We start from the raw sequence: 14,630 nt of genomic DNA, 5'->3' as shown, positions 1-14,630 counted from the left end.
CGCAATTTTAAGGGTTTTCATCACGTGTCCAGCCCAAGTGCCCAAAGGTTTCACTGCATTAGGGGAAAACCCCCCATATTTTTTTGGGTAAATTTTTGATTCCCCCTAAAGCCCAAAACCTTTCAAGAAAAAGGGGTAGCTCGCGGGAAGGAAAGGCTAAAACCCTTGAAAAAAAAAAATTTTAAAATGTTTTTTTAAAATTTTAAATATAGAAAAAGCAGCGGATGCATTTAATACCTTAAATACCTAAAATGAAAAATTCGCATTTCGTAAAAATTTTGCTTAAAACCGTGAAAAACGGTATTTTCTAAACAAATTGAGCAGAAAAGCCCCCTTTTTTAAAGAAAACCCAGGCATTTAATTCCCCATTTTTTTGGGCAAATTTAAAGATTTTTTTTTTGGGAAAAGTGGGGGAAAAATTCTGATTTAAAAAAGGTGGCCCCCCAAAACCCCTTTTTAAACGCGACACCATTTTAGGAAGAATGACAGAAATCAAATTTTTTTTCCCGTGTACTTTTTAAGCTTTTTTTCCTTTGCAAACAAAAAATAAAAATAAGATAAGTAAGGCCTAATGAAACTATTTTAAAAAGAAAAATTGGCTTTTAATCTATGCCCCAGACACTTTTTTGGCAGGTGGGGACTGTCTGTTTTAATGGGGTAAAATTCCAACAGTACCAAATTCTTCAAACTGAAAGTTGGAAAAAATTGTTAAAAAAATTGGGACTTACGTACAATCTTGACTGCAACAGAACGATTTTGAAAATTTTGGTATTTCTTATGGGCATAAAGGGGGGCAAAAAGCCAAAATTTTCCTCCGTGTCCACTCGAATGTAGCCAAAAACAAAAATAAGTCTTTTTTCCCCCGCCAAAAAAAGGGCCCAATTTTAAACCCAGAAAAAAACCCTTTAAAATTTTTGTTTTTGAAAAAAGGGAATTTCCGCAAGATTTTAAGCTACTTTAAAATGCTCCGAAGATAAATTGGAAAACCCCTTTAAAAAAATGAAAGTGAAAGTAGGTAATTTCCTGATGTCAACCTTACCCCCCCAATACACGTAAAAAACCCACTTTGCTCAGTCACGTGCCCAAAGGTTTCACTGCTTTAAAGGTAAACCCCCCCAATTTTTTTGGGAAAAATTTTAAATTGCCTAAAAAATTTCCCTTTCAAACAAGGACCTCGCAGGAATTAAAAGGGCCCTAAAAATTTTGAAAAAAAATTTTATAAAAAAAAAATTATAAAATAGAAAATAGCAGCGGATGCATTTAAATCCCTTTAAAAACCCTAAAAAAAAAAATTTCCCCACTTCAAAAAAAATTTCCCTTAAAAAACCGATTAAAAAACGGGTTTTTTTTCCCGATCAAATTTGGGGGGCAGAAAGAAACCAAATTTTAAACAAAAAAGGCATTTTAAAATTTGCATATTTTGGCAAAAATTTTTTTCGGAAAGAAAGGGGGGAAAAAATTCTGTTTTTTTAAGGGGGTTTTCCCCACATCCCGTTTGAAATAAAGCGTCCCTTTTAAAAGGTAAAAAAGACAAAAAAATCGATTATTTTTTCGGAAACTTTTTCTGTTTTCTTGCAAAAAAAATAATAAAAATAAAAAAAAAAGGGCCGTTTAACAAAAAAAAAATAAAAATTTTTGGCATTATCTATCCCCCTGAACACTTTTTTTGCAGGTGTGGACTGTCTGCTAAAAGGGGAAAAAAATTCCAACAGTACCTTTCTTTAAAACCCGAAAGTTGGAAAAAATTGTATAAACAATTGACTACAAACAAAAATTTTGATTTCCAAAAAGAACGATTTTGAAAACTTGGAAATTTTTAATAGGCTTTAAAGGGGAAAATTACCGGAAATGCCTCCGGGTCCACTCAAAAGAAATTCCAAATAAATAAATAGGCAATTTTTCCCCCCTAGTAAAGGCCATTTTCATCCAGATAAAAGCTTTATTTGTGCTTGTTTGTAAAAAAGAAATTCCCCCGATGATTTAAAGCAAAACAAAAATATGTTTCAGAAGAATGTTTGGAAGCCCCTTGAAAAATGAAAGTGAAAGTAGGTATTTCCAAGTCTACCAACGCAAAATTAACGTTTCAACACGTGTCCAGCCCACGGACCATTTTTTTAAACTGCTTAGGGTCAACCCCATATTTTTTGGAATTTTTTGTTTGCCTAAAACAAACCTTCAAAAAAGGGTTTCTCGCAGGAATTAAAAAGGCTAAAAAACTTAAATAAAAAAATGTTAAAAGGGGTTATTTTTAAATAAGAAAAAACAGCGGATGCTTTTAAAATTCCCTTCTTTAACCAAAAAATAAAAAAATTCCCCACTTCGAAAAAAATAGCTTAAAAACCGATGTAAAACTGGAAATTTTCCCGGGATCAAAATTTGACAAAAAGAAACCTTTTTTAAAAGACAAACAGGGGCATATTATTTGCAAAATTTGGGGAAAAATTTGAGATTTTTGGGGGAAAGTATGAAAAAAACGATTTTAAAGGTGGTTCCCCACATCCATTTTTTGCATCACGCACCATTTAGGTAAAAATGACAAAAAAATCGTTTAAATTTTCGGTACTTCTAGCTGTTTCTTCCCAAACCCAAAAAAAAGAAAAAAGATAAAAGGGCCGTATGAAACTTATTTAATAAAAAAAAAGGCATTACCCATGCCCCTCCCACTTTTTTGCAGGGGGGGAAACTGTCTGTCAAAAGGGGGGAAAAATTTCCCAACATTAGCCTTTCTTTCAAACGAAAGTTGGAAAAAATTGGTTGACAATTACTTACTTACAATAATTGACTGAAACCAACAATTTAAAAATTTTTGGAATTTTTTAAAAGGGCCAAAAAAGGGTGCAATTGGGCCCGGTTTGCCCCGGGTCCCACTCGAAAGTAGTCCAAAACAATAAATAGGAAATTTTTCCCGCCTAGAAAAAGGCCCAAATTTCCCAAGCCAAATATAAGCTTTATTTGTGCTTAAATTGAAAAAAAGGAAAGTCCGCAATAAATTTTTAACAACTTTAAATGTTTTAAAAAGGGATGTTTGGAAGCTCCCCTGTAAAATAAAAAGGGGAAAGTAGGTATATCCGTTTTGTCTACCTACCAATTTTAAACGTTTTTCCATCACGTCCCCAAAACACTTTACCCATTTTTTCACTGCTTTAAGGTCAAAAACCCTTTTTTTTTTGGTATATTTTGATTGCCTAAAGACTTTACCTAAAGAAAAGGGGGGTAGTCCCCGCGGGAAGTGAAAGGCTAAAAATTTTGTAAAAAATAGTTATAAGTTGTTTAAATTTTTAAATAAAAAAAAATTTGGGCAGCGGATCTTTTAAAAATCCTAAAATACCTAAAATAAAAAATTTCGCATTTCGAAAAATTGCTTAAAACCAAATGTAAAACTGGTATTTCAGATCAAAAAATTGAGCAAAAAGCCCCTTTTTTAAAAAGACAAACATTGAAAAAAAATTTGCATATTTTGGGAAAATTTTGAGATTTTTTGGGAAAATGGGGAAAAAAATTCTTTTTTATAAGGGTGGTTCCCCACACCTCAGTTTTGCATAAAGCGTAAACCTTTTAAAGGGTAAGAATGACAGAAATCGTTTAATTTACGTGTATTTCTAGCTGTTTTTCCTTCCCAAAAAAAATAATAAAAATTAAGATAATAAGGCCGTATGAACAAAAATTTTAATAAAAAAGGCTTTATCTAACCCCCTGCCACTTTTTTTTTGCGGGTTGGGGACTGTCGTCTGAATGGGGTTTTAATTCCAACAGTACCATTCTTTAAAACTGAAAGTTGGCAAAATTTTTTGAAAATTTGCCCCTTACGTACAAAAAAAGCCTGCAACAGAACTTTTTGAAAATTTTTGGTATTTCTTATAGGCAAAAAGGGGGAAAATTACCCGGGAAAAGCCTCCGGGGTTCCCACTCGAAGGGTAACCATAAAAATAAAAAGTGAAAATTTTCCCCCGCCAATAAATCCTTTTTCCCAATCCCAGAAATAAGCTTTATTTTTGGCTTGATTGAAAAAAGGGAAATGTCCGCAGATTTTTTTAAAGTACGAAAATATGCTCGGGAAGATGTTTGGAAAACCCTGCCTTGAAAATGAAAGTGAAAGTAGGTTTTTCCTATGTCTACCTACGCAATAAAAAACTTTTTTTAAATCACCGTGCCCCAAAACACGGACCAGGGTTTTAAAACTGCATTAGGGAACCAACCCCAAAATTTTTTTTGGAAAATATTATGATTCCCTAAAGACATACCTTCAAGACAAGGGTTTCCTCGCAGGAAAAAAAGGGCTGAAATTTTGGAAAAAAAATGAAAATAAGTTTTTAAAATTTTATATAAAAAATAGCAGGGGAAAGCATTTAAAACCTTAAAACCAAAAAATTTAAAAATTCCCCACTTGGGAAAAAAGGGCTTAAAAACCGGGATGTAAAACTGGTTTTTTCGATCAGAAAAGAGCAGTAAGCCCCAAATTTAAAAACAAAAAAATTGGCTTTTTTTTTTTGCCCAAAGGGGGCCCAAATTTGAGTTTATTTTGGGAAAAGGGGGGGAAAAATTTCCCTGATTTTTAAAAGGGTGGTTCCCCAAAACCTCATTTTTGAAACCTCGGTCCCCCAAATTTTGGGTAAGAATGACAGAAATCATTATTTTTCGTGTACTTAAAAGCTTTTTTCTTAAAACAAAATAAAAATAAGATAAGAAAGGGCCCGAAAGGAAACTATTTTAATAAAAAAAATTGGCTTTAATCTATGCCCCTAAACAACTTTTTTTTGCGGGTTTTGGCCCTGTTTTTCTAAAGGGGTATAATTCCAAAAAAAGCCTTTTTTTTAAAAACAAAAAAAATTTTGCAAAATTGTTGAAAAATTGACTAAAACTACAAAAATTGCCCGCAACAGAACGATTTTAAAATTTTTGGAAATTCTTAAAGGCATAAAGGGGGGCAATTAGCCAAAATTTTCCCTCCGTGGCCACCAAAATGTACCAAATCAAATAAAGTGCAATTTTTCCCCCCTAGAAAAGGGCCTTTTTTTCATGCCAAAAAAAGCTTTATTTTTTGTTTGATTTAAAAAGGAAGGGTCCGCAGATTTTTTTAAGCACTTTAAAAATGCTTCGAAATTTTAAAAGGGTTTTCCCTTGTAAAATGAAAGTGAAAGTGGGAAAATTTCCTAAATGTCTACCTACGCAATAAAAACTTTTTCCCATAACTTTGTCTCATTCACTTCCCAGGGTTTTTCCATTGCATTATGGTCACCCCATATTTTTTTGGTATATTTTGATTCCCTAAAGCCATACCTTAAAGACAAGGGTAGTCTCGCGGGAAAGGGAAAAGGGCCCTAAAAAAATCTTGATAAAAAATATTTAAAAAGGGTTTGTTAATTTTATAAAAAAATAGCAGGGGAAATGCTTTAATACCTTCATAAAAAAAAATAAAAAATTTTCGCACTTTCGTGAAAATTGTTTCAACCAAAGTAAAACGGGAAAATTTTCTGATAAAATTTTGGGGCGGGTAAGCCCCCAAATTTTAAAAGACAAAAAAGGCATATTTTTTGCATATTTTGGGAAAATTTGATTTTTTTTTCGGAAAGGGGAAAAAAAATTTTTTTTTTTGTTTTTTAAGGGGGTTCCCCCAAAACCAATTTTTGCATCACGTCACCTTTTTTGTAAAAAAAGACGGAAATCGATTTTTTTTTTCGTGAACTTCTAGCTGTTTTTTTTTGCAAACAAAAAATTTGAAAAAAAATAAAAAAGGCCGAAGATACTATTTTTAAAATAAAAAATTGGGCAAATTCTACCCCCCAACACTTTTTTTTTGGGGGCGGGGGTGTGGACTGTCGCGAATGGGGTAAAATTCCAAACAGTAGCCATTCTTTAAAACTAAAAGTTGGCAAAATGTTGAAAAAATTGATTTAAAACGTACAATAATTGACTGCAACAGAACAAATTTTGAAAATTTGGGAATTTTTTTATGGGGAAATAAAGGGGGGCAATTACCCGGGAAATGCCTCCGTGGTCCACCAATTAGCCAAATAAATATAAAGGGCTTTTTTCCCGCCTAGAAAAGGCCTTTTTTTCATCCCAGTTATAAGCAAAAATTTGTCTTGTTTGTAAAAAGGAATTTTCCGCAGTTTATTTTAAGCAACTTATATGTTTCAAAGATAAATTGGGGAACGGGCCCTTGAAAATGAAAGGAAAGTAGAAATTTCCGATGCTACCCCCCCAAATTTTAAACTTTCCCAAACACGTGTCCCAAGTCACGTACCGGGTTTTTAAAACCCTGCTTTAAATGGCCCAAACCCATATTTTTTTTGGTATATTTTAAAATTCCCTAAAGACATCCCTTTAAAAGGGACAAGGGTAGCCCTCGCGGGAAGGAAAGGCAAAAATTTTTGAAAAAAAAAAGTTAAAAAAGTTGAAATTTTTTTATAAAAAAAGCAGCGGATGCTTTTAAATTTACCTTCAAACCTAAAAAAAAAAAAAATCGCACTCGTAAAAATTGTTTTAAAACCCGATTAAAAACGGAAAATTTCTGATCAAATTGAGGCAGAAAGCACCTTTTTTAAGACAAACAGGGCATATTATTTGCTTTTTTTTGGGAAAAAATTTTGGTTTTTTTTCGAAAGTGGGGGAAAAATTTCTGTTTTTTAAAAGGTGGTTCCCCCCCCACATCTCAGTTTTGCATCCGCCCCCAAATTTTAAAGGAAAGAATGACAAAAATCGTTTAAATTTTTTCGTGTATTTCTAGCTTTTTCTTGCAAACAAAAAAGAAAAAAAAAAAAGAAAGGCCGAAATTATACAAAAATTTAATAAAAAATTTGGGCAAAAATCAAACCCCCTGAAAAACGTTTTTTGCAGGTGGGACTGTCTGTCTGAAGGGGGAAAATTAAATTCCCAAACCAGTACCAAATTCTTTAAAACTGAAAGAGGGAAAAATTTTTTGACAAATGACTTACTACAAAAATTGACTCCCCAAAAAGAACAAATTTGAAAACCCTTTGGTTTTTAAAAAAAGGGCATAAAAGGGGGCAATTACCGGATATGCCTCCGTGGTCCACTCGAATGAAGCCATACCCAAATATAAAAGGAAATTTTTTCCCCCCCTAGAAAAGGGCCTTTTTCCCCTTCCCAGAAAAATTTTATTTGTGCTTTGTTTTTTGTAAAAAGGAATGCCCCCCAATTGATTTTAAAGCTACTTTTTAAATCCTTCAGAAGTTTGGGGGAACTCCTTGAAAAATGAAAGTGAAAGTAGTTTTTCCTGGTCTAAAAAACGCAATATTAACTTTTTTCATCACGTGTCTAAACCGTGACCATGGTTTTCACTCCTTTAAGGGCCCCAACCCCAATTTTTTTTTGGTAAAATTTTTGTTTGCCAAAAGACATCCCTTCAAGACAAGGGTAGTCCCCGCGGGAAGTAAAAGGGCAAGAAATATGATAAAAATATTTTATAATTGTTAATTTTAAATAGAAAATAGCAGCGGATGCATTTAAAATCCTTCAAACCTAAAATGAAAAATTCGCACTTCGTGAAAATTGTTTTCCAAAAACCGATTAAAACGGTATTTTTCTGTTTCAGAATGAGCATAACACCTTTTTTAAAAGACAAAAAATGGGCATTTTAAATTTGCTTTATTTTGGGCAAATTTGAGATTTTTTTCGAAATAGGAAAAATTTCCCTTTTTTTAAAAAGGGGGGTTCCCCCACACCCAAAAGTTTTGCATAAACGGTCACCATTTTAGGAAAAAATTTGAAAAAAATCGATTTTTTTTTCGGTACTTCAAGCTGTTTCTTTTTTTGCAAAAAAATAATAGAAATAAGATAAGAAAGGCCGAATGATAACTATATTTAAAAAAAAAATTGGGCTTTAATCATCCCCCCGCCACGTTTTTTGCGGTGGGGGACTGTCTTTTCTAAGGGGGAAAAAAACCAACATTAGCCATTTTTTAAAAAACCGAAATTTGGGAAAAATTGTTGAAAATTGGGCCCTTACGTACAATAATTGACGGGCAAACAGAACATTTTGAAAATTTTTGGGAAATTTCAAATAGGATGAAGGGGGCAATTACCCGGGAAAAGCCCCCCGTGGTCCACTCGAAAAAAACCATATCAATATAAGTAAATTTTTCCCCCCGCCAAGTAAACCAAATTTATATGCCAGATATAACTTTAGGGGGTTGCTTGATTGAAAAAGAATGTCCGCAAAATTTAAGCTACTTTATATGCTTCAGAAGATAAAAGGAACGCCTTGTAAAAATAAAAGTGAAAGTGGGTTTTTATCCTGATGCTCCCCAACCGAAAAATTTTAACGTTTTAAACAGGGCTCATTCACGTGACCATGGTTTTCCTTTTAGGGAAAAACCCCCATATTTTTTTGGTATTTTTGGGTTTCCCTAAAGACATCCCTTTTCAAGACGGGGTAGTCTCGCAGGAAGTAAAAGGCTAGAAATTTTGAATAAAATATGTTAAAAGTTTTTAAATTTTTTTATAAAAAATTTTAGAGGGGAAAGCAAAAAAATCCCTTTCCAAAACCAAAAAAATGAAAAATCGCACTATCGTAAAAATTTGGTTTTTAAAAACCCGATTTAAAAAGGTTTTTTTCTGATCAGAATTGAGCAGAAAGGGAAAACCTTTTTAAAAGGAAAAAACATGGCATTTTATTTGCAAAAATTTTTGGGAAAATTTTATGAGTTTTTTTTTTCGGAAAGTAGGGGCAAAATTTCGTTTTTTTTAAAATTTTGGTTCCCCCAAAAACTCAGTTTTGAAACAGCGTCACCTTTTTGGGTTAAGAATGACAGAAACCCCGAAAAATTTTTCGTGTACTTCAAGCTGTTTTTTTTGCAAAAAATAATAAAACAAAAATAAGTAAGGCCGTATAAATACTATATTTAAAAAAAAAATTTGGCATTATCTATCCCCCTGCCCCACGTTTTTGCAGGTGGGGACTGTCGTCTGAATGGGGTTTTCCCAACATTAGCCATTTTCTTTTTCAAACTAAAAGGGTTGGGCCCAAAATTGTTGACAATTGACTTAGGGTCCCAAAAAATTGACTGAAACCAAAACGATTTGAAAACTTTGGAAATTTTTTTAAAGGCATGAAGGGGGAAATTTAACCGGGATATCCCTTTCCGTGGCCACCCCGAATGTAGTCCTTTATCTTTATTTTGGCCCTTTTTTCCCCCTAGAAAAGGGCCCCTTTTTCCCCAATGCCAGTATAAGCTTTTTTTTGGGGCTTGATTGTAAAAAGGAATGTCCGCAGATGATTTTAAGCACTTATATCTTCAAAATGATTAAAAAGTGCCCTTAAAAAAAAGAAAGTAAAAAAGTAGGTTTTTCCCCTAAAGCCCTTACCTACGAAAATATTAACGTTTATAATCACGTCCCCCTTCAGCCCCCCCCAAAACGGACCATGGTTTCACAGCCTTAATGCCCAACCCCCAAAATTTTTTTGGTAAAATTTTGATTGCCAAAACATACCTTCAAGAAAAGGGGTTTTTAACCCCCCACGCAGGAATTAAAGGCTAAAAAAAATTCTTGAAAAAAAATATTTTTAAAAGTTTTTTAATTTTAAAGAAAATAGCAGGGGAAAGCATTTAATACCTTCATCCCTAAAATGAAAAATTCCATTTCCCGTGAAAATTGAAAAAAACACCCGTTTTAAAAACGGGTTTATTTTCGGGAACCAAATTTGGACAAAAGCCCCAATTTAAGAAAAACCCGGCAAATTTATTTGCAAAAATTAAGGGAAAATATGAGTTTTTTTTTCGGAAAGTGGGGCCAAAAATTTCCCTTGATTTTTAAGGGGGTTTCCCCACATCTCTTTTTTTGCCAGCTTCACCATTTTGGGTAAAAAAGACAAAATCATTTTTTTTTCCCGTGTACTTCTGGCGTTTCTTGAAAACAAATAATAAAATAAGATAAGAAAAGGCCGAATGATACTTTTTTTTAATGAAAAATTTGGCATTACTATCCCCTTTCCACTTTTTTCAGGTTTTAAACCGTCTGCCCTGAATGGGTATAATTCCAACAGTAGCCATTTTTTAAAACCTGAAAGTTGGCAAAATTTTGCCCAATTGACTTACGTACAAAAATTTGGGACTGAAAACGGGAACTTTTAAAAAAACTTTGGGATTTCTTATAGGAAAAAGGGGGGGCAATTAGCCGGATTTTCCCCTTTCCGTGGCCACTCAAAGTATTTCCTATCATATATGTGCAATTTTTCCCCCCCTAAAAAAACCCAAATTTTCCCTTTCAGATATAAGCTTTTTTTTGTGCTTGTTTGAAAAAAGGAATGCCCAGATGTTTTTAACTACGTTATATGCTTCAGAAGATAAATTGGAACGCCTTGAAAAATGAAAGTAAAAAAAAAGGGAATTTCCCTGAGCTACCACCCCAAAATTAACTTTTTTCATCACGTGCCTCAGCACTTTACCATGGTTTTTTCCCACCCCAAAAAAGGGGCCCAACCCCCAAAATTTTTTTGGAAATTTTTTTTGATTGCCTAAAGACATACCTTCAAGAAAAGGGGGAATTCTCGCAAAAAAAAAAAGGGGAAAGGGGGCTAGAAATTTTAAAATAAAAATTTTGATTAAATTTGTTAATTTTATATAAAAAAAGCAGGGGATGCTTTTAATTTCCCTTATACCTAAAAAAAAAAATTTCCCGCACTTCGTGAAAATTGTTTAAAAAACCGATGTAAAACTGGTATTTTCGATCAGAATTGAGGCAGAAAGCCCAAATTTTAAGAAAAAACTTTGGCAAAAAATTTTTTGAAAAATTTTTGGGCAAATTTGAGTTTTTTTTTCCGGAAAGAAGGCAAAAATCGATTTTTAAGGGGGTTTCCCCACATCCAGTTTGCATCAGCGTCACCTTTTAAAAGGAAGAATGCCAAAATCGTTTAAATTTTCGTTTACATCGGGCTGTTTCGGCAAAAAAAAAATTTGAAAAAAAGAAAGAAAAAGGGGGCCCGTAGAACTATATTTAAATAAAAATTGGCATTATTTTATCCCCCCGACACTTTTTTTTGCGGGTGTGGCCCTTCCCTTTTCCTAAAGGGGTTAAAATCCAACAGTACCATTCTTTAAAAACTGAAAGTTGGAAAAAATTTTTTGAAAAATTGACTTAGGGTACAAAATTGACTGCAACAAAAACGTTTTTGAAAATTTTTGGTTTTTTTCCTTAAAAGGCATGAAGGGGGCAATTAGCCGGAAAAGCCTCCTTGGACCCCCCGAATTAGTCCATACCCTAAATAGTGAAATTTTTCCCCCCCCAAGAAAAGGGCCCTTTTTTCCAAGCCAATATAAGCAAAAATTTTGCTTGAAAAAAAAAAGGGAATGCCGCAGATGATTTTTAAAAAAACGTTAAATCCCTTCAGAAATTTTTAAGCTCCCCTTGAAAAAATGAAAGTGAAAGTAGGAATTTCCTGATGTTACCTACGCAATATTAACTTTTTAAATCACTGCCCTCATCAGGGAAAACCAAATGGTTTCACTGCAAAAAGGTCAACCCCAAATTTTTTTTGGAAAAATTTTGATTCCCTTTAAAGACATCCCTTTAAGACAAGGTAGTCCGCGGGAAAATTAAAAGGCTAAAATCTTGATAAAAAAATTAAAATTTTTAATTTTATATAGAAAATAGCGCGGATGCATTTAATACCTTCATCCCCAAAAAGAAAAATCGCATCTTCGAAAAAATTGCTTCAACCGATGAAAAACTGGTTTTCCCCCGATCAAAAATTGAGCAGTAACACCATTTTAAGCAAAAAAGGAAATTTTAAATTTTGCATATTTTGGGCAAATTTGAGATTTTTTTGGGAAAGTAGGGAAAAAATTCTGATTTTTTAAGGGGGTTTTCCCCAAAACTCATTTTTTGCATCAGCGTCCCCAAATTTTGGGAAAGAATGACAGAAATCGATTTTTTTTTCGTGTAAAACGGCTGTTTTCTTGCAAACAAAAAATAGAAATAAATAAGAAAGGCCAAAAGATACTATATTTAATAAAAAAATTGGCATTATCTATGCCCCTGCACTTTTTTTGCGGGTTGGGGAAAAGTCTGTCTGAATGGGAAATTTCCAACAGAAACCATTCTTTCAAATTTAAAATTTTGGCAAAATTTTTGGGACAAATTGATTTAAACGAACAAAAATTGACTGAAAACAGAACAAATTTTGAAAACTTTGGTTTTTCTTAAAGGAAAAAAAAGGGGGGGCAATTCCCGGGGATACCTCCGGTCCCCCTCGAATTTAGTCCCATATCAATATATAGGGCAATTTTCCCCCCCCTAAAAAAAAGGGCCATTTTAAAAGCCAGTTTAAAGCTTTTTTTTGGTGTTTGATTGAAAAAAATTTTTCCCGGGCAAAATTTTTTTAAAGCAACGTTATATGTTTCAAAAAGATAAAAGGGAAGCTGCCTTGAAAAAAGAAAGTGAAAGTGGGAAAAATTCCAAAAGTTTTCCCTACGCAATAAAAACGTTTCCACCCACGTTTCCAGTCACGTGACCAGGTTTTTCACTGCATTATGGTCAACCCCAAAAATTTTTTGGGTATTTTTTAAAATTGCCAAAAGACATACCTTCAAGAAAAAGGGTAGTCCGCGGGAAGTGAAAGGCAAAAATCTTGATAAAAAATGTTATAAGTTTTTTTAATTTTATAAAGAAAATCCGGGCAAATTCTTTTTAAAAATTTCCCTACCAAAAAAACCCACTTTGAGGAAGTTCGCACCTTAGGCTCAAAATTTCTTCTTAAACGTAGGGGATTGTTTAAAACCTCTGATTTTCAAAATTTCGGAAAAAAGGGAAAAATTCAGCAAAAAAAAATATGGGGTCGTTGAGCAAAAATTTTTTGCTAACTAAATTAAAAAAATTTTTCGATCTTTTTTAAATTTTTCATAATGGAAGCAAAGGGGAAAAAACGCAATTTTTCGAAAAAATTTTCTAAAAATACAAATTTTTCTACAATGTAAAATTTTTTTAAGAAACCCTAAGGCGTAAAAAAAACTTTTGGCCTAAATAAGTGAAAAAAAATTTATGGGGTCCATGTGCAAAATTTTTGAGAAATTTTTGGCAAAGTTTAAAAGGGAAAAAACCACCTTTTTCAAGCAAAATAAAATTTTTAATTTTTAGAAAGATAGTAACAGTCCCCTTTTAAAAAAATTTACTCACGGGTTGCCCCAAAAATTCAAAAAACTGATTTTTTTTCCCCTAGGGCCAAGTCCAGGCATTTTCTACTTTTTCCCCGGAAAAAAGACAAAACCCCCAAATCACTTCCGGTTTATCAAACCTCAAACTCCCCCAAAATATTTTAATAACTTTTTCTCAACATTTTCTAGCATATCAGTTTTTTTAACAGACTTATTTCCAATAAAGAACTTTAAATCCCCTTTTATGGGAAAAACAAAAGGAAAAAAAAAAACCCTAAAAAAGGCCCCTTAAATTTCCCCTCCTTTACGCTTCTTTCATTGTCTCTTTTTTCCCAACATAAAAATTTTTTGAAAGGGGCCAAATTTTTACTAAAAAAAAATGCTTTTTTTCGTGTCCAATAAAATTTTTGCTAAATTCCCGGGCAAGGGGTTTACGGGGGGGGGGGGGGGAGAAATCCCCTCCTGACAAAGTTTTGGCGCTATAGTTTACAAAATTTTAAATAATAAAAGGGGGAAAAAAAACAGTAAAAAAATAACCCAAAAACCAAATCACAAAGGTAATACGCCATCTCCTTTTTGAAAGTAAAGTTTCCCCTATAAAGTTTTTCTTATTTTCCAACCTTTGGTTTGCGAGAAATACCCCCGGACAAAAATTTGTACTTATAATACAACTGTTAATAATAAAAGGGAAATAACTAACCCAACACATCATCGACAGAAACAAAAAGACAATAGGGCCCATCTCCTTTTGAAAAAGAACCTTCCAAAGAAGTAGGGCCCAAAAATTCCCCAACCCAGTGGTTGCGGAAAAATTTATTTTCCCGAAAAAGAATGTACTATAAAGTATACTACGCCTGAAAAAAAGGAAAGGGGTAAAACTGGGTAAAAAACATCGACCAAAAAACCAAAAAGCAAAAATGCCATCTCCCCTTGAAAAAAAAGCTTCCTATGAAGATTCCGAATTTCCCAAAACAGGGGTTGCAGAGAAATAGTTCTAATATACCTTGTTGAAAAAAAAAAAGGGGCAAAAACCCAAAAAAGCCCAAAAGCTGTCAAGGAACTGCATGCTTTGACAAATTTTGATGCGGGTTGGGAATTAAGTAAAACTGAGGAAGCGGGAAACAGCCCATTTGGAGTGTTTAATGACCCCCAAGGGGAAAGAAGATATTGAAACAGTAGCTTGAGTCTGGTCAAAATATTAAAAAAAAGAGAGGTAAAGATAAAGTGTTTCAAAACACTATGTAAGTGCAAAAGGGGGGCACAATTCATAAAATATTGGTGCAAGAGTTATGCATCTTGTGTCATATAATGTGGGTAATAATGTGGAACAACTACTTCAAGTTTGAATCAAATCCATTTAGTTGTAACTGAGATTTAGTGAAAATGCATTAAAATTAACCTTAAATTCTAAGTAAAAGGGGCCATAATTCACGAAAAATTGGTGCCAGACTTATGCACCTTGTGTCATATGATGTGGGTGATAAAGTGGAACAACTATTTTAAGTTTGAATCAAATCC

Source organism: Mercenaria mercenaria, chromosome 10 (assembly GCF_021730395.1).
Source record: "Mercenaria mercenaria strain notata chromosome 10, MADL_Memer_1, whole genome shotgun sequence".
In the NCBI taxonomy this organism is placed as follows: Eukaryota; Metazoa; Mollusca; class Bivalvia; order Venerida; family Veneridae; genus Mercenaria; species Mercenaria mercenaria.
Note: the sequence above shows the minus strand (reverse complement) of the source record.